The sequence below is a fragment of the Equus asinus genome, chromosome X, assembly GCF_041296235.1.
Source record: "Equus asinus isolate D_3611 breed Donkey chromosome X, EquAss-T2T_v2, whole genome shotgun sequence".
Classification (NCBI taxonomy): domain Eukaryota; kingdom Metazoa; phylum Chordata; class Mammalia; order Perissodactyla; family Equidae; genus Equus; species Equus asinus.
This window is the reverse complement of record NC_091820.1, coordinates 37144904-37167647: the sequence shown is the minus strand read 5'-3', so window position 1 is coordinate 37167647 and position 22744 is coordinate 37144904. Positions and strand designations below refer to the sequence as shown.

General features: G+C 38.8%; 1 pseudogene; it reads right to left on the bottom strand.

Annotated features, from left to right (window-relative positions):
* Positions 1–18265, bottom strand: part of LOC123282381 (uncharacterized) — a 51446-nt pseudogene extending 33181 nt beyond the window's left edge.
* Between the last annotated feature and the right edge of the window lie 4479 nt (positions 18266–22744).

Genomic DNA, 22744 nt, shown 5'->3' with positions numbered 1-22744 from the left:
GAAGCCAAAGAGGCCATGACATTGGTGGGCATGGGTTGGGCACTTAAGAGCCATCAGGGCACTTGCCATCTCAAGAAGACTCCCATGATAGGATAAGTTGGACACAGAATGGGGTAGATGACAGAGGACCCCCGCCAACCTCAAGAAAATTTCCGTGCAATGAAGTACTCTAAAACACATACAACCCCCAACGCTGCAGAACCTCCCTCCTAGGTATTCGTTTGGCTCCAAGAGACTCAAGGCTTACCTAAAGCTGTTAATGTGCATAGAAGATGAAGTTTGTTTTCTTTTGTCTTCTTCTATGTCTTGAGAGCTTGGCTTTGTGACCTTTCTGGTCTTCACCATCAGGAGGATGCACAAACCAGTGTGCATCTTGGCGGCCAGCCACACAGAGACTAGGGTTCCAAGGTGTATGTTCTTTGGCTGTATCAGCTCTCAGGGGAGTTTGTCATCAGGGATCTCAGTCCATTAGGGGCCTTTGGCATCTCAACCTTCATTGTCGGTTAGTGCATTCTGCATGTGTAATGAAGGCCTTTGCTCTCTTACACTTTTTGGGGAGTGAACATTCTGGATCTTGTGAGGGCTGCCTCCTTTGCACTCTCATTTGGGGACACCTCTTGCCTCCATGCGTAAGCCATAAAAGGCTTATTGGTTTGAGTTGCTATTAAGATCCTACTCATCAAAGGCCAGACAATGGATCTTTTAAATTGGAAAAACTTCTAAATTGGAAAAATGTTTAGAGAGCTCTCGAATACAGATGCTTTATTGGTACCTATAAAAATAGCAAATTTAAAAGACAATGCAAAGAAATAATGACTAGTCTCAAGAACTTAATAAAATTTGGGGTCTCAGTTTCCTCTCCTGGTCTTACAGATGCTAATGAAAACATTAAGTTAATTAACAAAAGAAGAAAAAGAAGTCCAGGGAAAGTCAAGGGACTGTTCTCTACAGGGTAAAAAAAAAAATTAAGGACTTTTTAGAACATAAGGTATATAAAGCAAATATCGAAAGGGGAAACAGGGGCCGGCCCTGTGGCCAAGTGATTAAGTTTGCCTGCTGTGCTTCGGTAGCCCAGGGTTTCACTGGTTCGGATCCTGGGCACGGACATGGCACTGCTCATCGAGCCATGCTGCTGTGGCATCCCACATAGCACAACCAGAAGGACCTACAACTAGAATATACAACTATTACTGAGGGGCTTTTGGGAGAAGAAGAAGAACAAAACAAAGATTGGCAACAGATGTTAGCTCAGGTGCCAATTACAAAACAAAGGTTGGGGGGGACAAAGATGAATCAGAAAGGGAAGAGTCTTGAGACTCATCCCAGCAGGACGGAAATCTTAAGATGGTTATTTTTTAAAAATGTGATAAAATGGACATTAATGGGGTTAGGACAAAGGTTTAATACATCACTGCCTAACGTTGGGTGGGCTGAAGGGACCCCTTACTAGTCTCCCCAAGATTAAAGGGCCCCAAACAAGTCTGCTCTATTTAAAAAGCCAGAAGGCAGAAATCAAAAGGAGAAACCTGACCAACAATCGCTTGGTGCAACAGTTAGGATGGTTAATCAAATTAAAGATTAACAAAAGGGCCGTGGTCCCTTGGCTCGACCTCTTGCTGTGGACTCAAAGCCTTCTGAGTAAAATGGGAAGAATAACCAGGAAATGGAGAAGGGAAATGTCCAAGTCTCCCTCATGCAGGAATCCACAAGCGTTGGTACCAAAACCTAGTGTTGGGACCCTGACTCAGGCTGCAACTAGAATGAAAACAAACATAAAAGTGTAAGGGTTGATAGGATTATAAAGGTTAGAATGTTTGAGCTAATATTATGTGAAGAGGTTTTATCAACTTGGCTTGCGTGTGTTTTGAAAATGGATATTTGTGTGGGAATGCTTCCCTTACCCAATATTATAAGACCGAGACTGGTTGATGAAGTCCTAATAGAAGCTATGATTAGAGGTATCAGAGTTGATGGACTTCAGATAAAATTTTGTAGGAAATTGGTATATTTAAATGGGCTCTATATGAAGTGATTACATCTCTTTTGCATGATTGTATTATAGATTGTACTGTAGAGATAGACGTTGTGTCTCACTGGGGAACGTTTCCCTGCCTGATATTGTAAGACAGCACATAAATCTGCCCTTCAGACAGTGTTAATTAAACACACTAAAGGGAAGTCAATAGGGTTCCCTGAGCCCACACAGTATCAGATAAAAACTAGAGGCTAATATCAGGTGCTAGTAAAAAAGATAATAAAAGCCCTCCCTCCAAGGAAAGTTGGTCTAGGGTTAAATTGTGCACTTAGAAAGAGGGGCTTTGTTAAACGTTTTGTGCAGACGTTCTAACGGTGCGATACATTGTCCTGAAGTTTTAGAACATAAAAATCTTTTCATTTGCCTCTTACATTAAAAATCTCCCTGATATAAAGAAACAAATCCAAGAAAAGATAATTCAATGAGCAGATCTGTCTTTTGATATCATTCAGGCTACAACCCAAGTATTTGAGAAATTTAAAGCAACTATCGTTGTCTTACAAAAAGGAAGAGGAAATACTTGAAAATTAAAAAAAAAATCTTAAATGTCATCTCTACAAATACTAGTAAAAAGATTTAGCAGGTGAGCTTAACTCTTACCAATTTCTAAAACAAACTTTGGATACAACTGTTCTTTCATAACTAGTGAACCTCATTTTACTGCACCTGATTCATGATGGTAATTTTAAAACAATAGCTGTGGAATCTCTATGTATGTGTGTCCATGTTATAAATGTGTGATATTTTACCTCCGGATGGTATAATTTCTAAAAGAACTCTATTTAATTGGCTTAAAGTAAGTACTTATATAAATTATTTCTAAATTTAATAGAAACTAACCCAAATGATTTTCAAGTTAACATGATATAAAATAACCTCTGATAAGTTAAAACGTATTTAAGTTGATTTGTGTGATGACTAAAATGGACATGTTCTCAGAGTTATCAGCATTGGGTAAGATACAGAGATGCAGCCTGCGTTTTCTAGTCAAACAAACTCATGTTTTCTCAATTACAAAATTTGTCGGCAAAAAGAATAAGTTATTTTGTCGAATGTCTCATAAAGTTTTCATGAGTGATCTAAACATAATTCTTGGGGGCAAATGATTAAGATGTAAGTGAGATAAGAGCTTATAGATAAACTTTTAACGATAATTGTATTTTATGACATGTGTATTTAAAACAACTTCCAAAATCTCTTTGGTAACTTAAAATTGAACTTTTGCTCAGATAAATTAAATGATAGAAAATTGATTGAATATCTAGATCACTTACAAATAAGATAAAATATTAGATAGTAATTACTAAATATGGGTTTATCTACTTTTGGCTTCTTATTACAGAGAAACTAAAAGATGTTTAGGTCAATTAGTAGACACGTCTTGTATTTTATTAAAGGGTTTTACTATGAAGTAGCATGTTTCTAGAAATGATAAAAAGTATTTATAAACTTGCCAAGCCACAAAATGCTAATGTAAAAGACAGTCCATAATTGCTTATGTCATAGTTTTTACTTAAAAGTTAAGGTTTCTAAGGGTTAAAAAATTCTAATGTGTGATTAAAGCTACTAAAAATTAATACGGAAAACATCTTTGAATTCAAGGAAAGTAAGATGTATGTTTTCAGTAAAGAAGGTATAAGAAATAAAGATATTTTTGCCTGTTAAATAGGTTATAGAAGGTTTATGGGGGAAAAAAGTCTGAGAAAAGAGTTTTATACACGGTCAAGCTGGCTCAGACTGAAATGAATTTCATTACATAAATGAGTTTTAATATCAGAAGTAAGCTGGTGCAAATTAGAATTTGGTTTTCTCTCTGTTTAAAGGATAATTTTCTCAAGCCTTTAGTCTGCTCTGGGTAAGGAAATTACAAAAGGTTCCCTTCTTTTTGATTAAGTCTACCTAAAAGACAGAAATTCTATGATTTGTCAAAACAATTTCCCATGCTCAAAAACGCTGATGTCTCTCTATTAAGAGAACTAAATTATTTTTTTTTAACTGTTTAACTCTGTATGTTTGCCTTTAACATCTTCTCTTGTCACTTTAGTTAAATGGATAACTAAGAATTGTTTCATAGGGACCTGTGATATTATGTGGGTAAATGTTATTGATATAAGCGTCTTAAAAATTATGTAATATTCCTAAAATTCTGATCTGTCCTGGTTATCAGTCATAATTCTAGTTATTATCTTAAAATGTTATATGTCATAAAAATAACCAAGTTTCTTTATCAATTGCCATTTTTAAGTTTTTTTGTCATTTACAGACTGCTTTGTTTTACTTTGCTTTTGCAAATATGTTTCGTCTTCAGAGAAATTCATGGAAAGGACTCTGACACTGACTAGAGAATGCAGGTTTCTGATAAACTTTCAGATCATAAAACTGAACTGGGTAAGAAATAACTGAACTGTAATGGAGAAACTGATGACTTCATGAAACTGCTAACAGAAGATCGAGATCAAGAGTTCATTACGTGGGACTGAATGAACTGGTGAGGATGATTATAATTTTTATGAATTTTCACTTAAAATATTGCTGATTTTTTAATGTCTTGTTATTTGCAGATTTAAGAAAACCATTTTCTCTTTTATCTTAAGCTAAGTATGACTTATAGCAATTTGGTAAATTATAGTTTTGTCAGCAGAATTGAAACGTTGATCTTTTTCTCCCTACCTGATCCCTCCAGAATTTGGAAACTCTTAGAGAGTGAGTATTCTTATTTTCATGGTTATGTAGTTATTTCCACACGTTCAATAAGAATCCATTCTCCTTATAACAGGACACAATTAGAAACATTGCTTATATTACCAAAGCTTTGATTGGAATGTCATATTTGAGAGAAACGTGCATAGACTTGGATGTGACCAAACAGCTTTGAGGGACAAGGATTTACTTTATGAGACAAATGAAGCCACTTGGAAATATTGGCCTGGTACCTTGCTTACAGGATTCCCAGCAAGCTTACCAGGTGAGCATGGAAGCTCACTTCCCTGGCAGGTGCAAAGAAACTCAGGTTATTTGGGGGACCTCAAGAAGAGAAGAATCCACCCAAATCTAAGGTATTGCAGGCGGAGTCTGATGACAAGCCCTTTGGCTTGGCTTTCCTGGCCTTGAGAGGCCTTTAAAATTCAATCTGGGATTCCTTATAAAAAGTTCCAGCAAAGCAGGTTTAAAAGAGCCTATGTGATCAATTGCTTTTCTTGCTGTGCTTATGTAAATAATTGGACCAATGTTATTGAAACTAGACTTATTTTGCAAACAGGTTTGTCTTAATTGGGCTATATTTGGTAAAAATGAGGGTGATTTTAAAGGGAAAAAAATTATGTTTCAATAGAAACCTATATTACACATTCTAGTTCTGTTAATTGTCCTTGAGCTTATTGTTTTCTACCTGGATCTTGTAAACTGGGCTGGATCCTGAATTCTTCTAGTCTCCTGAAATAGCTAGCTCCAAATCTGCAAACTAACATTTTCAGTGTTTTTCATCATTTCCATTTGGAATCCTTGAGTACTGAAACCGCACTTCTTCCTGAATCCTTGCGAACTGAAGCTTGACAACATAGTAAGCTTAAGAGAGATCACCACGATAGCATGCCTGTTGCTGTGTAAGCCACTCAAGAGATGCCTGAACTTCCGATGGCATCATCAAAGACATTTCAAACTGCAAAAGATGCTTCGACCCTGACGTCTAGAAATCTTGACTGGCTGCCCCATGGGCTCAGAAACTGGTTTATAATTTGCTCCAACCATTAACTTTGTTTTTTTTTTGTTTCCATAGAAATGCTTCTTATTAAATACCTGCTTGCTTGCTTACACTATATACGCCTAACTTTGGGAGCCCACCCACATCACCACCTTCTAAAATGAATTTAACTAGACTGACCTATCGTCAGGACTAAGAGACTGGTTCAATGAGATGGCACAATCTACCAACTCAGCTTCTGGACTGTGAAACTTCTTAAACTTTCAAAGTGGGGACTGTGGGGGATGGGATTTACCAGCACAAAATGTATCTATTTGGCTTGACTATTTTTGAGAACAAAAGACTCTGGAGGAAAGTTTCACCTTCCCTCAGCTGCCTAAAAGAATTAAAGATAGAAGGCCTGTTTGAGAAAGGAGCAAACACTGTGAGATAACTATAGTATAATATAAGCTAGGTGTGACAGACAGGGAGGAACCTAACAAGGGCCTTTCAATCAAAGTCCTCCCCATCTATCATTGTCTTGGCAAGGCGTGGTCAACATTTGTTTATCAAACATTTGCTTTTCTACCTCCATGTACGTTGCCTTCCTCCCCTTTGAAGTCCCAAACCACTACCCCCAACATCATCCTTTGTCCTTCGTTGAAGATGGTATTGAAGGTAGTGGCTTCCACCATTTTTGCAAGTTACTCATTTTTCCTGGGTTTCTCCCACGTATACATGTTATTAAATTTGTTTGATTTTCTCCTCTTATTCTGTCTCATGTCAATTTAATTCTTAGCCCAACCAGAAGGACCTAGAGGGTGGAGGAATAGTTCTTCCTCACCTACACATACATATCAGTTAACAAATAGTGACAATTGACATCAATAAAGGAGAGAGAATAGCTGTTTTAGCAATTGTATGTATTGAGGGTGTTTATTTAATCTTCTTGAAATCAGGCTTAGAATTACCATGTATTCTCCGATGTAAAATTTCTATAGACTATTTCTACATAAAATGCACAACCTATTATTAAATTTTCTTAAGTTATATATGTGTATCGTTTTAAAGGCTAAATAATAACACAAGTGTTGAACAAAAACAGAAATCACCTGATTCTAAATCCTGCGCCCCTCCCAAACCTCACCCAATCCCACCACACATAGCCTCCTCCTACTGGCTCCCTGAGACAACTACTTTCAACGTTTCTCTACTTCTGTTGGTACTTACCATGATATTTGAAAATCATAGGCTTATAGTGATTGCGGCATATTTCAAAAATGGTCACAAATAAAACTTCTGGTTTCAGCCCCAACATATAGAGAGGGCAGAGATCACCAATCCCATCCTTAAAACAAGAAAACGCTGGAAAAACTGAATCCAACTATATTTTCGACTCCTCACAGAACTGAGCTGGCAGGGCAAACCACCACGTAAACTCTGGAGCAAGAGTGGAATCCAGAGTGTCAAAACCGAGATCTGCCTCCCTGAATCAGAATCCTCTGTAGTCATAATCTGGTAAGAACATTTAAATGGTAAATAAGATGAATTTCTTGAGGCTGAGTGTGGACTAGCAGGAAAGTGAGAATCTGCTCCCCCTACCCACCCCCTGCCCCATACTGCACTCTTAGGGGGCATCCACAACTTCATGGACTTTCACTCCAGGAAACAGATTTTCCTGGTGGAGATCTGAGAAAGATGCCCTTGTTTTTGTGTCTGGGAGAGAGAAAGAGAGTAATCATTGTCAAAATACCGCCAGAGTCTTCCATGACAAAGGACTACTCTCCAGGGAAAAGGCTTTGCTAGACCCTTATCCTAGGTGGAGGAAAGCTATTGCTCCCACCCCAGCCCACTCTAGCCCTCCTGTCTCACCTAAGGGAAACAGAAAAGTGAGTAGGGGCCAAGGCTTCCGGGAAATAATGTGGGAATACTGCAGCCAGGGAAAGGATAGAGGTCACGGGGAGAAGGTAATGCCCCTGGAGAAACACTTGTGAAGGTTGCAGCCCAGCGACACAGTCCCTCTAAAAGACCGGGATTTAGTCATGAAGCTGTGGAATTCTCTCCCTCCCCCACACCTTATCACCACATCAATGGGCTTCTAGAGAAATACCAGTGGGTTATAACTGAAAGCGCTTCAAAAACACAGATTCTCTCTGAGCAGGAGTGCTTTGCGAAGCCCAAATTCAAAAGAGGGGACCGAAATAAGGCCACTAGAGCACTGGAGACCTCTGGCAGTTATACTGCAGCAAACATAAAACACAGCCTAGCCCCTAGCCAGATTAACATAAATATTCACACTAAATGCCTAGTTACATCAGGTCCTAATTACCCAAAAGAAATTTTCTGGCTTTCAACAAAAACATTACAAAGCAGGCCAAAAACTGAGAGAATGGAGAGAAAAGGCAAGCATTAGAACCAATCTCTGATATAACACTCATTTTGGAATTGTCAATCAGGAAATTTAAAATAACTGTGATTAAGATGTTAAGGATTCTAACGGAAAAATAGACAGCACACAAAAGCAGATGGGTAATGTAAGCAGTCTAGGGAAGGACAAACTATTCCTCTACCCTCTAGGTCCTTCTGGCTAGTCTAAGAATTAAATTGACATGAGACAGAATAAGAGGAGAAAATCGAATAAATTTAATAACGTATACGTGGGAGAAACCCAGGAAAAGTGAGTAACTCCCCAAAATAGTGGAAGCCACTACCTTCAATACCATCTTCAACGAAGGACAAAGGAGGACGTTGTGGGTAGTGGTTTGGGACTTCAAAGGGGAGGAAGGCAACGTACATGGAGACGGAAAAGCAAATGTTTGATAAACAAGTGTTGACCACGCCTTACAAAGACAACGAGAGATGGGGAGGACTTAGATTGAAAGGTCCTTGTTAGGTTCCTCCCTGTCTGTCACACCTAGTTTATAGTATACTATAGTTCTCTTACGTTATTAGCTCCTTCCTGGAACAGGCCTTCTATCTTAAATTCTTTTAGGCAGTGAGGGAGAAGGTCACAGTTTCTTTCAGAGTCTTTTGTTCTTAAAATAAGCCAAAGAGACACATTTTGGGGTGCCAAATTCTGATCCCCCACAGCAGAGACATGGAAATTCTGAGAAAGGATTAAAAGGAAATGCTAGAAAATAAAAGCACAGTAACAGAAGTGAGGGGCTCATTAGTAGATTCTTCATGACCCAGGAAAGAATCAGTGAACTTGAAGCTAGGTCATAGGTCAATAAAACTTTTCTAACAGAAGTGCAAAGAGGATAAAATCAGGAAAAGCATGTAACTTAACATCCCGCCATGTGAAATTGGAAAAAGTTTGATGCGTTAATCCAAATACCAAAAAAGGACAGAAGGTAGAAATAACAGAGAAGAATGAATATTGGAAAGAATATGGGTCAAGAACTCCCAAAAGAAATTATAGATAGCAAATCACAGATTCAGGAATCATAGTAAATACCAGCAGTATATATACTAAATACACACACACACACACACACACACACACATGCATGCACATCTAGACATGTTATATTCAAGCTGCATAAAACTAAAAACTAATAAAAATGTTGAAAGAATAAGCTGGAGGAGGAAAACACTTTACCTATTGAGGAATATGGACAAGGAGTACAGCCGACTTCTCATCAGGACCCATGCAAAGAAGAAGAGAGAAGAATGAAATATTTCAAGTGTTGATTGAAAAGAAAAACCACCCACCTGTAATTCTATTTCCAGAAAGTTATCATTCAAAAGTGAACACGGAATAAAGACTTTCTCAGACAAGTAAAAGTTAAGCAAGGTAATCTCCAGGAAACCTGCCTTCCCAGAAATGATAAGTGATGTTCTTCAGGCAGAAGGAAAATCATATAGGTCAGGAACTTGGGTCTATCTGAAGAAAGGAAGGGGGTCAACGAAGTATTAAATGGATGTAAATAACATCTTCTATGTTTCTTATTCTTGTGTCATCTAAAACATAACTGTTTTCTAAAAGATAATAGTGACCACCTATTGGGTGATTATAGCATGTAGATAAGCGAAATGATGGACAGAAGCGTCCCAAGCAACGGGAGGGAGGAACTGGGAATGCTCTTTTATAAGGTACCCTTACTACACATAAAGCCGTACAGTGTTATTTGAAGGTGGCCTTAGATTAGTAAAAGTGTATATTGTAAACTCCATGGCAACCACTAAGAACAATTTAAAAAGAATTAAAAGTGATATGCTAAGCGAGGGAATAATGGAGTCATATGAAAAGCTCAATTAAAACCAGAGAAGGCAGAAAAAGAGGGGCAAAAAGAACCAAATCCTACACCTAACATCATACTCAATGATGAAAGGTTGAAAGCTTTTCCCCTAAGATCAGAAATAAGACAAGGGTGAGCCAGGCCTGATGGCCTAGGTGTGTGTTAAGGTTCGGCGCTCACTGTTTTGGTGCCCTGGGTTCACTTCCCAGTCATAGAACCACACCACTCATCTGTTAGTGGCCATGTTGTGGTGGTGGCTCACATAGAAGACCTGGAAAGACTTACAACTAGGATATACAACCATGTCCTGGGGCTTTGGGGAGGGGAAAAAAAAAGAGGAAGATTGGCAACAGATGTTAGCTCAGGGTGAATCTTCAAAAAAAAACTCTGTCGTGTTTCTATACACTAACAATGAATTTTCTGAAAAAGAAATACGAAATTGATCCCATTTACAATAGCATCAAAAGCAATAAAATAGTTAGCAATAAATTTAACTAAGGAGGTAAAAGGTCTCTACTCTGAAAACTAGAAGACATTGATGAAAAAAATCAAAGAGGGCACAATAAATGAAAGAGTACCTTGTGTTCATGCATTGGAAGAATTAACATTGTTAAAACATCAATACTACCAAAAACCATCTATAGGTTCAGTCACTTCCTATCAAGATTCCAAAGGCATATTTTATGGAAGTAGGAAAAACATTCCTAAAATTTATATGGAACCACAAAAGACCTCCAGTAGGCACAGAAAACCTGAGAAAGAGGAACAAAGTGGAAGCCACACACTTCCTAATTTCAAGCTGTACTATAAAGTTGTAGTCATGAAAGCAGTATGGCAGGGGCATAAAAATGGACACATACACCAATGAAACGGAATCAAGAGCCCAGAAATGAACCCAAGTATATTACACTCAATGAATATTTGACAGTGGAGCCAAAATACTCAGTGGAGAAAAGACAGTCTCTTCAATAAACGGTGCTAGGATAATTGGATATCCACATGTGAAAGAGTGAAACTGGACCCATACCTTCAACCACTCGCAAAAATTAACTCGAAATGGATTAAAGATTTAAATGTAAGACATTAAACTCCTAGAAGAAAATATAAGGATAAAGCTCCTTGACATGGGGCTTGGTACTGAGTTTTTGGATATGTCACCTAAAACACAAGCAACAAAATCAAAAATAAATTGGACTACATCAAACTAAACAGCATCTGAACGACAAAACACACCATAAACAAAGTGAAAAGAAAACCTACAGAAAGGGAAAAATTATTTGTAAACCATATGTCTGGTAAGGGGTGAATATCCAAAATAGATTAAGAATTCATTCAACTCAACAGCAAAAAACAAATAATCCAATTACAAAATGGCAAAGGACCTGAATAGACATTTCTCCAAAGAAGATATATGAAAGGCCAACAGGTATATGAAGGAAGCTCAACATCGCTAGTCATTAGGGAAATGCAAATTGAGGCCACAATGAGATATCACCTCACCCCTACTAGAATTGCCATCATCCAAAAGACAAGAGATAACAAATGCTGGTCTGGATGTGAGAAAAGGGAACCCTTGTGCACTCTTGGTGGGAATGTAAATTGGCACAGCCACTATTGAAAACAATTCGGAGGATCCTCAAAAAATTAAAAATAGAACTACCATGTGATCCAATGATTCCACTTCCGGGACTATATCCAAAGGAAACGAAAACACTAACTCAAAAAGATAGTGCACCCCCATGGTCGTAGCAGCATTATGTACGATAGGAAAGACATGGAGACAGCTTAGGTGTCCGTCAATGAACGAATGGATAAAGAAGTTGTAAAACATATATATACATATATATATATATATATATATATATATGTATGTATGTATGTATGTATTCACACTCACAATGGAATATTATTCAGCAATTAAAAAATGAGGAAATTCTACCACTTGTGACAACATGGAGGGACCCTGAAGGTATTATGTTAAGTGAAATAAGTCAGATAGAGAAAGAAAAATACTATATGTCTCACTTGTATGTGAAATCTTAAAGAAACAAAAACTCATAGACAAAGAGATCAGGCGTGTGGTGAGCAGAGGCAGAGGGTGCGGGAGTGGGAATTGGAGGAAGGTGGTCAAAAGGTACAAACTTCCAGTTGTAAGATAAATAAGTACTAGAGGTATTATGTACAACATGATGACTATAGTTACCACTGGCGTATGATAGATATGAAAGTTGTTAAGAGAGTAAATCCTAAGTGTTCTCATTACAAGAGAAAAAAAAAGTTTTCCTTTTCTTTTTACTGTATCTCTAAGAGATGATGGATAATAACTAAACTTATTTTGGTAACCAGCTCACAATATATGTAAGTTAAACCTTTAAGCTTTACACCTGAAACTCATACAGTGATGTATGTCAATTATATCTCAATAAAACTGAAAAAATAATAATTTCCATGGAGAAAAGTGATCCAAACATGTGCTATCTACAAGAGACATACTTTTGATTCAAAGATACAAATAGCTTAAAAGAAAAAGGATGGAAAAACATGCATCATGCAAGCAGCAGTCATAAAAAGCTCTGGTGGCTATACTAATGGCAGAAAGTTAGGCTTTCAAAAGCTAAAAATATTACTAGAAATAAAGGGTAATGTTTTATAATGAAAAAAGTTCAATCATAAGGAAGTTATAACATTTATCCACCTAAAAACAAAGCTCCAGAATATGTGAAGCAAAGGCGTACAGAATTGAGGGAAGAAATAGAAGAGTCAACAATAAAAACTGGAGACTTCAGTAGTATACATGCAATAATGATGCAACAGCCATGCATAAGATCAATGAGGAAATAGAAGGTTTGAACAAAACTATACGCAAATTAGATCTAACAGATATCTATCACTCTAACCAAAAACATTAGAATACACATACTTCTTGAGCATACATAGAAAAATTCCAGAATACACCATAAGTTAGAGCTTTGGTAAATTTTAAAAAGATTGAAATCATGCAAGGTATGTTATCTGATCACGGTGGAGGAAAAATGGAAATTAATAACAGCAGGAAATTTTGGAAATCTGCAAATATATGGAAATTAAACAACCCCCTAACAAGTAGCTTATGAGTCAAAGAAAAATTCAGAACAGAAAATAGAAAATACTTTGAGATGAGTGAAAATGAAGACACTATATACCAAAAGTTATGGGATGCAGTTAAATAAGTGCTTAGTGGCAAGTTTATAGCTTTAAAAGCTTATATTGAAAGAAAGATGTCAAATAAAAAACCTAACTTTCCACCTTAAAATAATGAAAAGAAGAAGAGGAAACCAAACCTAAAGCAAGCAGACAAAGGACATAATAAGGGTTATGGAGGAACTTAATGAAATAGAGAACAGAAAAACAATGGAGAATACAAATAAAACCAAAATAAGTTTCATTGCAAAGATAGACAAAACAGACAAACTTTAGTCAGACTGACGAATAATAAGAGAAAGATGATACAGATTACTAAAATCAGATTAAACGAGGAGATATTACTCCAGACCTTACAGAAATAAACAGAATTATAAGGAAATAATACGCCAACAAATTACATAACTTAAATGAAGTGAACAAATTGCTAGAAAGACACAAACTACCAAAACTGACTCAAGAAGAAACAGAAAATTTAAATACACTTATAACGAGTAAATATATCAATTTAGTAATAAAAAAAATTTCCCACAAAGGGAAGTCCCGGTCCAGATGGCTTCACTGGACAAGTATACCAAACACATAAAGAAGAAAGAAGCAATTATTCACAAACTCTTCCATGATATAGGAGAGTGTGAAACACATCTTAACTCATAATATGAGGGCAGTATTTCCCTAACAGTAAAAGCAAAGTTATCACAATTTTAAAAACATAGACAAATTTTAATATAGATGGAAAAAAATCTGTCCTTGAGTAGGTGGTGGTTATTTTGACGTTCATTTCATCATTATCCATTATATCCTACACATCATCTTTTATATATTTTTCTGTCCATGCATTATATTTCCCAATGAAAAGTTACGCATAGCTCTTATGGCGCTACGATGAGGTGATCACAGGGAGGTACTGGGAACAGAAGAGAAGATCTAACTCAGATTGTAGACAGGAGGGGACGAGATGGTCAGGAAAGCCTTCCCAGATGAAAATGTCATTTCCTACTGAAAATACCTGCTGGCCCTCCCCTGCCCTTGGGATACAGCCTCTTGAGAACAGCATACGTGGCCATGCACGATCTGTCCCTGGTGCCCTCTAAAGCATTAAGTCTCACCACTCCCGCTCTGTCCTCGCCCCTCCAGCCATACTGAACTACTTGATGCTTGGAGCTTCTCCAACAAACTTGGCTTTTGTTAGCTCCCAGGTCTTTAGTCACATGGCTCCTTCAGCTGGAACTGATTTTCCTCCCTGATCTGGCTAATTCCACTTCATCCTCCACCAGAAAATAGGCTTTACGAGGGTGCTATTTGTATCCGTTTTGTTAAGACTGCATTGCCAGCCCTTAGAATAGGGCTTGGTACAGAGTAAGCGCTCACTAAATATTTGATGGATGAAGTGGAATTCATGAGTCCATCCCTTAGAATTTAGCTCAAACACTTCATTTTCCAGAAAGTCTCCCCTGATCTCCCCTAGGACAAGTTTCAAGCCCCTCCTCTGGGCTTCCATCGGGCCCAGTGCTTCCGTCTACCACAGCATCTATCACATAATACCGTCCTTGCCTGTATGCCTCTCTAGACTAAGCTCCCGTGGGGCACAGATTAGAATGCTTTTATTCTTGTCAGCACTCTCCAGTTCCCTGGCAAATGTGACAGTCCCCGGAATGGTGTGGGCCATCAGGAAATGTTAGTTGAATGTATGGAAAGGAGGCAGACATAAAATGCTGAACCTTGAAGGATGTGTAGAAAGCAGCAAGACAGCTGCTACGAGAGCCTGGTATACTCAGGAAAGTACAAGTATTTCAGCGCTGTTGTCTCCCTTACAAAGCTGTGAGCTTTTTGAGGACAAGGACATCAATGGCAAGGGTAATGCCTTGTATCTCAGAACTCATTCAACCAATTTTTTTTGAGGATCTGCTGTGTGCCAGGGCTTATTCTACGTATCTAGGATGCACTGGTTAGCACAAAAGACAGAGTCTCTGCCTTCATGGGACTTATTTTAATATGGGAGGCAGACAGTAACAAAGGAACAAAGAAATGTAAGCCAGCAGTACCCTGTGAAGAAAAAGTAGATCTGGCAAGACGGTAGAAAATTATGGGAATGCTATTTCAGGTAAGGCGATTCATATCTCCAAAACCTAGCACAGTGCCTTGCATACAGTAGGCACTCAATGTATGTTGAGTGGGTGATTTAATAATAAAAGATAGATAACGGCACAAGAGATAAAGCCCGGCAAAAGGAAGACTATCCCAAAATATTAAAATAGAACACAGGAAAGAGGGTACATTTCACATACCAAGTGAGATTAGGTTTCCATAATTCTCCAGCGTCACATCCCTGTAGAGAGTCCTCTGGGAAGAGTCAAATTGAGTCCATTCCTTCTCTTTGAGAAAGCAAGACAGAGAAAGGAAGGAAGATAGATAACATTAAGAGGTTGCTTCTGAAGATGTGATATAGAGGAAAAGCCAAGGGTTTGGCTGCACAAACTTCTGCTGAAAGCTCAGAAAGACCAAAAGTTCAGAGTATTCAGTCCCACAAAAGCCCTTTCAAGAGACTAAAAGGGTGTCTTGCAGATTTTTCTTAACTACGCTGGAGGGCCTCTGGGAAGCTCAAGGTTGCTGTCCCTAGGTCATCCCAGCAGGACCCCCAAGAAGAAGGGATTGCCTTGAACAAATATATGGGTGGGGCTTTTGTGTAAAAGAGTGAATGCCAGTGAAATTCACACAAGCCCCACAGGGTTCTGGAGAAACTTCCATCAGCAGGAACACGGCAAGCTTGGACTCAAAGGGAAAGAGAAGGTACAAAATGGAAGAGGCTGTTGGACCTCTAATATTCTACTGGCAGAGAGCAGGCAGATAAGGACTACTCAGCTGCAAACACCTGCGACCTTTCATGAAAAAGAAAGGGTGGCTCAGAGGGCGGAACTAAGGTTCTGGAGGGCAGAACCCAGAGCTACCAAGGATTATTCCAGGCTTTAAAACTTCATCAGAGAGTTCTGTCTGGTGTTTTCCCGGCTGGATTTCCAAAGTGCTCTGGGACTCGAACTGCATTCTGCCTTCCATTTCGCTCCATATTAAACTAGAATGTTTATAGCTGTTATCCTCTGCCCGTCCCACCACAGTGTGTTGGGGGAACACAGCTTGTCACTGTAGCGTCACTGGTACCCAGTGGGAGAAAGATTGTGCCCCAGGAGTTGTACTACATGGATTATACCCAGGAACGTCATCCATACCTGATTTAGATGGTTGAGGCGATGCGATCTTGGACTTTGAGCTGATGCGATTCCGATGAGCTTTTGGAATTGAGCTGATGCCATAATACCATGAGACATTTGGAGACTGTGGAATGGGGTGAATGAGTTTTGTGTGTGGGACAGATTGGACCACCGGGGGCCACAGGGCAGACTAGTAGGCAGAATTCTAAGATGACCACTAATGACCCTCGCCCTTGCATAATCCTCTCCCATTGAGTGTGAGAGGAGCCCGTAAATTTGATGCGACATCACTCGTGTGATTATGTTACATTAAAAGGGAAAAGAGATTTTGCAGATGTATTAAGGTCCCATATCAGTGGACCTTCAAATAAGGAGGTTATCTTGGGTGGGCCAGGCCTAATAAGGTGAGCCCTTAAAACGGCCTAGGCCTCTTCTGAGAGACTCAAGTATGAGAGGATGTACAGCATGGTCCATGTGGTAAGGAACTATGGGTGGCCTCTAGAAGCTCAGAGTGGGACTGAATTCTGCCAATAACTTCAGTGAGCTTGGAAGTGGATTCTTCCTCAGTGCCTACACAAAGAAACACAGCCTGGCAAACACATGATTTCACCTGGTGAAACACTGAGCAGAGAACAAAGTCATGCCACTATGAAAATTAGTAAAGGGAAACCTCATCTAAAGTGGAGTCAGGAAGCCAAACAGAAAATGACAACCCCAGAAACTCAGCCTGTGAGAAACCATCACCACCCTGAACTCTTGCTTTTCTCCAATGGACTTTGGTTTAAAATAACCGCACCCAAGTTCCTCCTTTGTCTGTATGAAATAACATTCCTCTGCCTTGTGCGTTGGATTTCCCTGTGGTCCACTGTAGCAGGCACATCCAAAATCGCAATTCTTTGGTTATTCCTGAATAAATTTGTTTTGCTGGTAAAATGACTGGCTGTTTTATTTTTAAGGTTGACATAAATGGTGTCATGAGGTGGGATCCAAAGGAGGTGACCCCTCGAGAGACGATGCGCCCTGGAGCCAAGCAAGGTACTCACACCGAGGCCCTTGAATTCATTGTTTCCAGGAGTCGCTGCCTGCTTTCAGGTTGGTGAGTCCCCTCTTGGATTTCGGGCTCCACGCCCCTGGGGTTCTGAGCCTCTGACTTTATTTGGGATCCGGAGAGGCTTTGTCCTCTCGAGGGAGGGACTTTGTCCTTCAGGTTCAAGGTTCAAGGCTCAAGGCATCATCCTTGGTGAGTATTCAATTGTTTTCTGAAGGCAGCACAGCTCCTTTTGGGGCTCGAGCTTGCTGAAAATCCAGGTGTTTTTCTTTGGTTTCCAGATTCCTTTTGGAATCAGGGATGAGAATCCGGCAACTTTCTTTTGTTTTTAGATGCTTTTGGGGATGAGGGCTAGGACCTTAGCAACTTCCTCGGGTTTTCAGAGGAAATTTCAGAAATGGGACCCCGATCACCTAAATGTTCGGAGGGAAACCCTCCTTCAGGGACCCCAGCTGAGTTTATACTTGAGAACTTTGGGCCCCCCGCATGCACGTTTCTAACTAAATGGGCCAAACTGACCAAGAGTAGTTTGGAATTACAGTGGCCATTATGGGGAACTTTAGATCTCCCTAAACTCATTTTTCTTAAAAAACAAATTGGAAGACCGCAGCTCTAAAATTAAGCAGAACAAGTGATACGTTGATTTTAATTGGTACCTGGAGGCTTCCAACTGTGCACAGAGCTCTAAAATTGTCTCACTGCAAGATACTGTATGTAAACTAGCCAAAACAGCTGAAAAACTGAGGGAGAATAAAACGGCTTCTGAGGCCTCTCCTTCCCTTCCCCTGTTTTCTTTGTCTTATGCTCAGGCCCTACCTCCAATGCCATCTGCTTCCTTTGCTTCTGCACCACCTCTGGTGCTGAAACTCCGGCCATGCGAGCGAGTAACCTTAACTTCGTCCGTCTGCCGTCTGCCAGAAACACAATTTGCACCCAACTGTGCCTTTGAACTTTGTACCTGAGACATGGCTGAAATGTTTAAAACGAAAGCTATAAGGTCTCTGTGTCTGTCTACATGTCATGTATGTCTAGGCACATATGTGATGTTTTTTTTAACCTCTGGGTGGTATTGCTAAGATCGATTTGTAAAAGAGCCCTATTGAATTGGCTTGAAATTAAGCGCTTATAAAGTAAGTATGCATAACCTCAGAAATATAACAGAAACTTACCCAAATGTTTTCCAGTTTACACGATTGAGGATTAATCTTTAGTAAATAAAAGCTAGCTTAAGGTTCTTGGTTTAATTGAAACAGGCATGTCCTTTAGAGTTATCAGTGCTGAATATAATGCAGACATACAACTTTCATTCTACCTGGGTTTATTAAGCTCATTTTATCTCTGTTACAAAATCTGTCAGCAAGAAAGTAACTGAAGAGGATGGTTGGCTATTTAATGTCAAATCAGAGCATGATTGTTAAAAGCAATTAATTTAAATGAATTTAAATAAGATCAAAGTTTATACTAAGTTAAACTAAATAAGGGATGGTCATTGGATATCTAAATCATCTCAAAATAAGATGAATGTCAATCACTTAACATAGGTTAGTCTTCTCTTGGCTTCTTATTGCACAGAAGCTAAAGATATTTGAATCTTTAGCGAACACATTTTATACTACACTGAGAAATTTTCTATGAAAAAGGACGTTTCTAGAAATTCGTAAAAGATATTTCTAAGTTCACAAAGCTGAAAAATGCTAAAATAGTTCAAAATTGCTTACTTCTTTGTTTTTCACTGAGAATTAAGGATTCTAAGGGTGAAGAATTATAATCAATACACGTACTAATAAGGGAAACATCTCTGTATGTAAAGAAAGTAAGATGTGTGTTTTGATAAAAGAGGGTATAAGGAATGGAAATGCATTTTGTTGAGGGAAAAGAAAGTAATTTTGCCCTAAAGAGAGGCTGGTTGTTTTGGAAAGGGGAAGAGGGAAACACAGGACAAAATCTGCATGTGAAAAGAAAGTGTCTAAGGTTTGTGGAAAGGAATCTGGGGAAGGGAATTTTAACGTGTGGTCAAGCTGGGGAATATTAAAGTGAATGTATTCAAGTGAGTTTTAATACCAAAATAAGCTGATGCCAAATTAAAATTTGGCTTTATTTTCTGTTGAAAGGACAAGGTATTCCTGGGCTCTTGGTCTGTTTTTGATAATGGATTGTGAAAGCTTCTTTATTTTTAAGTAATATGCCTAGAAAACAGAGATTTTGTGTTTTATCAAGAAGCTTCCTGTGTTGTTCCTATCAGGTCTTTAATTACTTAGGAAAACTGAGTCTTCTTAGCATTAAAGGAGTTAAGTTTTGCTTACAACCATGGAACCTTTTTGTATTTGCCTTTGAAACCTCTTATTTTTACTTTGATCGAATCGAGGCTTAAGTATTATTTCATAATGATCAGGGATCCTATTTGGTCAAGTATCCAAACCTTTGGATATTTTTGAAAAGCTTCCCCAAATATTCAAATTCTAAGTGAAGTCTTTCTGACCTGGATGTAACTTTGGAATTTTTCAGAGGGCACCTAGGACACCTCAAAAGATTCTTTCCTTCTCCTTATAAAAGGAGAGACATTATACTAATTAGGCTTACTTGGTATGTCAAATTACATGAGAAGTGTGTTCGAATAAGCAATAATAAACTTTTTTAGGTTATACTGTATGGGCGAATGTTACGAAAAAGTGTTCTAGAACTTGCATAAAATACATGAAAATCTGATATGTCCTAAGCTAACGTGATTACCTATAATTGTAGTTGGTATCGAAAACGTATGCCACAAAAGTACCCAAATTTACTTGTCAGTTGCATTTACCCATTGCCTATTGTTTTAAGCCTTTTGTTAGTAACAGACACTTATTGTTTTACTCTGATGCTTTTACAAATACGTTTCATTTTCAAAGAGATTCATGGAAAAGACTTTGATAGTCCTCTGGAACACAGGTTTTAATAACTTTAAGATCATAACACTGAAATGGGTGGAAATTTCTGGAACTTGGCTGGAGGACTGATTGCTCTGATGTTTTGTTTCCCAAATGTAAGAGACCCCCTTTTCTCCTCTCCTTCAGGCTATCTACAACTTAACAGTAATTTGCTAAAGTGTATCTCTGCAAAAGGGGTTGAAACATTTCTCTTTTTCTCTCTACCTGATCCTCCCAGAATTTGGAAACTATTAAATATTCTTTTCATGACACTGTATGTATTTGCATGGGTTCCCTGAAGGTCTGTTCTTCTTGTAACAGGGCATAATTGGAAATACCGGCTACATTAGCAAGGCTTTGACTAGAAGGTCATATTGAAGTAAGATGTACATAGATTCAGAAATGACTAGACACCTTTAAGGAACTGCTTGGAAAAATTGGCCTGGTACCTTGCTTATAAGGTTTCAGTAAAGCAACCCCCCCAAAAAAAGAGCTTATATGGTTGATCACTATTTTTGCTGTATTTATCATAAATAATAAATGATTTATTATGAAAATAATGATTTTCTGACGCTTACAACCTTGGACAACTATAGACTTTGAATAAGAGATGCCTTGGAGTTCTCCCTCCTAACCTTCCCTGTTACTCAAACGTGGCCTAAATGGTTTCCAACCACTATGCATTTTCCCTCCAACGGGGGGCGTGAAACCAGAAGGGGTCCTTCCTGGCACTGAGGCACAAAACCACTATGCACAGAGAACCTGACTCTTGATCAGCAATGCTTTCAGAGAAAGATCTTGATCAAAAGGGGAAATGTGAAAAATAATAAAGAGAATCCTCATTCAAAATGGAGTCAGGGAGCCAGAAGTTGGAGCTCCCAGGCAGTGCCAATGGAGGTCAATTACGGGAAAGACAGTCAATTACAGATCCCAACACAAAGAAGTCATCAACAGGGGAAAATCATTAATTACAGGAAGAAGTGTACATTGCATCCCAAACAGAAACCGACTACCCCAGAAACTCAGCCCTTGAGAAACCATCAGCACCATGAACTCTTGCTTTTCTCCAATGGACTTTTGTTCAAAACAACCCCTCCCAATTTTCTTCTTTTCCTCTACAAATTAAAGTTCCTCTCCCTTGGTTGATGCATTTGCCTATGGTCTGCCATTGCGTGCACGTCCTGAATTGCAATTCCCTGGCTATTCCAAAATAAACTCCGTTTTGGTGGTAAAATAACTGGCTGCTTTATTTTTAAGATTGACACCATACGTGGACTTCTGACCTCCAGAACTGTGAGCTAGTGAGTAGACGTTGTTTTTAAGTGGCTAAGTTTATGGCAGTTTGTTATGCGGGAATAGACAATTAATATAGATAGAATTGCTGGGTTATAGAGAATGCACATGTTCAGCTTTAAGAGCTAGTACCAAACAGTTTTCCAAAGGGGTGGTACCAGTTTACACTCCCACCAGCATTAGGGGGTTCCTCCGTATCCTCACTAACCCTTGCCACTGTTAGTCGTCTTGGCTATTCTGCTGGACGTCTCATGATATCTCACTGGGATTTTAACGTGCGTGTCCCTGGTGACTGAGGTTGAACAGCTTTTTATTTGTCTGTTGGTCAGTTAGTTGGATGTCCTGTTTTGTGAAGGTCCTGTTCAAATATCTTGCCAATTTTTCATTGCATGGTCTTTTCTTCTTCTTGATTTTGGGAGGTATTACATTCTGTACATAAGGCATTTGTGGGATATACATGTTGCAAATATCTTTCTCCCGTTCTGAGGTTTATCTTTTTGCTCTCTAAATGTGTCTGTTGGTGAACAGAAGTTCTTATTTTGGCAAAGTCCAAATTATCCACGTTTTCCTGTATCGTTAGTACTTTTTGTGTTCTGTTGCCCATATCCTCATCTACTCCAAGGTCATAAAGATATGCTCATACATTATTTTCTATAAGCTTTAACTTCTGGAATTGGTTTTAGTGTAGGCATAATTTTAGGGGTGAAAGTCCCTTTTTTCCCCCATATGGATGGCTATCCAGTTAGTCCGGCTCCACTTATTTAAAAGACTCTCCTTCCCCCGGAGCACTGCAGTGGCACAATTGATGTAAATGAGGTGAGCACGCTTGTGTGAGTCTGAGTACGGGCCTTCTCTTTGTTCTCTTTGTCTATTTGTCCATTCCTGTGCCCACCCCACACTATCTTAATTATTCTAGCGTCATAGTTGGTCTTGCTCTCTGGCTGTAAAAGTCCTGGAAAGTCTTGTTTTGGATGACTGTTCTTCGGCTCTTCTTGGATCTTTGTTATCCATACATAATTCGGACACAGCTGCCCATTTCCATTTTCAAAATCTCTGCTGGGAATTGGATTGGGATTGCATTGAATCCATGGATCATTTTCACGACAAGTCTCTCTTCAGTTCACTCTTGATATATCTCTGATTTACATGGGTCTTC